Here is a 2,613-nt window from a genome sequence, read left to right on the forward strand (position 1 = left end):
GAGTCTTTAAAATTTTAAAGTATCACAACATATCTTTGCGATATTATACGCTAAATAGAAGTATAAATGATGAAACCATTCAAAATCTCTAAAATACATTTTCTCAAGTTATGAGAAGTCATCATCATCAAATATTTTACAATTTCCTTTCAAAAAATATATATTTTACAATTTTTTTGCTTTAGACAAAGTAACAAGATGTAATTCACTTATGATTTTAAGCACATAACATTTAAAATAATTACATCATGAATCACTTTGTACATGAAAGAGATGTTGCGTTCTAAATTTTAGTAGATTTGTAATGTAATGATGTATTTTAAAATATGTTAAATGTATATTAATGTATTTGATTATTCTCTCTTGAATTGTGATTGGTCTCCCCGCACCATCTAATCCTGACTCTGCCTCCTGGATTTAACAATTGAGTGTCATGCTAAATGCTAAATCACCACTCACCCGGCCGACTGCCTCCGTCACTTGTAGACTTCTTGGCTACTTGTTTCGTTGCTCGTATACCACTCGGTCGCTTGCTTGCTCATGGAAGAGAGCTGATGTCTTTGAAGTAGTATCTAGGCTCCAGTCAATGTCAACTAGAAATGACCATTAAAATTAATTAGATTGATGCACAAGACCATCTAATGTTGCCATTTCTAGTTGTTTTAAACATCATATACTCTATGCATATTCTCGATGAGAAGAGTCCAGCTAAATAACATGATGTGTATTAGTTTAAAGTGCTTGTATCTCAGTCATTAACTTAGTATTCATTTCAACAGTATTATAATTAGCATGTATATGAGCATTGAGGAGATTGTGCTTATCTTTACTTTATAATTAGCATGTATATGTTATTGTTGTTGCTAAGTTTGACCTTAAATATGGTGAGTAGGTATGAGACCTTTGCTCCCCTATGATAATACTTCTTGAAGATGATTTTGGCTTCAAATATTTCACATGATCTGTTTATATGTAAGCTGGAATGTAAAATGGTTAAAGGCTAAACAATTGATGGGAATAGAGAACACTAGTACTGCTATTAACAATTGATGGGGATATGGTGAATAAATTTTATTCTGCTGCTTACCACTCATGGACACACTTGGTTTCTTCAAAGCATTGTCCAGATTGAAGTTTATGAGATGTTGTACAGTCATGAAAATACATCCTGATATTTGTAACTGCACAGTTCTGATGGTTAATATACTGTATCTGAAACTTGACCTTACATTATGCTCTGAGATTGAAGTGATTTATTTATTGTTTAATATTTCTGCAGAAATCAATTTGCAAGGAGCTAGAGGAAACAAAGGTTTGTTTCTGATCAAATTCTTTATTTATTTTAAGAGTTGTACACTAGAGGCTAGAGCAATCAATTCATGAATCCTTTTGTGTATAAAAGATGACCAATCTATTTTTGCAGTTCTTGAACTATATACTCCAGTTTGAGTCAGCATTGGCATCTTTATCTTACAAAGGGTAACGATACTGTAAATTGAGTACAACTAGTGAGCACATGAGTCTGCACAATTTGGTGTTTGTTTCGACCAAGTGGATAAAAGGCAAATATTTTAAAAATAGCTTCTCTGAATATAGGCTTTAGAAAACATTTGTGAATCTCTGATTAAAGTTATATAGTATGAAATTCATTTACTTATATATCTTTTCCTCTCACATTTCGTTGAATTTTCTGTGTTTTCCCCAATTTTTATTCGAGTTGTAGTTGATTTTTGTTTAACTTTTGTTTGCTTGTCTTTGCTGATTTCCTGAAGCTTCAAAGAAATCAAAATCTTAGGCTTGAGCGTCATCTTCAAATGCAACTTTGATGGCAGAAATTCAGCAAATGAGGGAAGAAAACAAGATTATTTAAGAAGAACTTGAAAAGATGGGTACTATATTTGCACAATTATTCAGTGCAAATCCTGAGTTGTTAAGTTCTTTAAACTTGAACAACTCCAGCTCACTAAATGATGAAACACAAGCTCCTTCTGATAAAGATTAAGTACTTGATGTTTTTATGACTTCTTTTGGTGTGTATGGCAATAATGCATTGCTTAAATATTTATGCACACGATACTATCTTTTGGTTGTAAATAATTTTGATATTTAAGTATTTTCATTTTAAATTTAAACAGTGTGTACATTACTTTGTTTATGATATAGAATGTATTGATAACAGGTAAAATATAATTATAGCAATATCAAAAATTTTTTTTTATATAAATTTAGATTTTCCTGTCAATCACTGATTACAAATTCATGCCAACTTGCTGGTCACAATTTTCGTCCAACGGTTCAAAGTTGGACAGAAATTTTCATTTTAAAATGTGAGTTACCATATGAATTTTCCGTCCAACGGGTCAAAGTTCGTCGTTGCTTTGGGCACTGCAATTTAGTTCAAAATTCAAAATACATTCGCAACATTTCAAATTCCTTGGAGAAAATCACTGCATACAAGATGACGATCAAATTCCTTTCTGGATGAAGTAGAACATTTGCTGATAACGTGTTGTAAACTAAACATTATTCAAAACAATACATATTAGAGAAGAAGTGTAAAGGGAGAGGAGAGGATTTTCATTCATTCACATCAACGTTACATATGACAACAAT

The 2,613-nt window shown here is 31.5% G+C and overlaps 1 long non-coding RNA gene across 1 annotated transcript; it reads left to right on the plus strand.

Moving 5' to 3' along the window:
• The first annotated feature begins 1,181 nt into the window (after positions 1-1,181).
• Positions 1,182-2,132, plus strand: LOC109186994. Its single transcript, XR_002055199.1, has 2 exons — positions 1,182-1,312; positions 1,773-2,132. It is a non-coding gene; the product is annotated as an uncharacterized LOC109186994 (long non-coding RNA).
• Positions 2,133-2,613: the final 481 nt, after the last annotated feature.

Source organism: Ipomoea nil, unplaced genomic scaffold (assembly GCF_001879475.1).
Source record: "Ipomoea nil cultivar Tokyo-kokei standard unplaced genomic scaffold, Asagao_1.1 scaffold1416, whole genome shotgun sequence".
Taxonomy (NCBI): Eukaryota; Viridiplantae; Streptophyta; class Magnoliopsida; order Solanales; family Convolvulaceae; genus Ipomoea; species Ipomoea nil.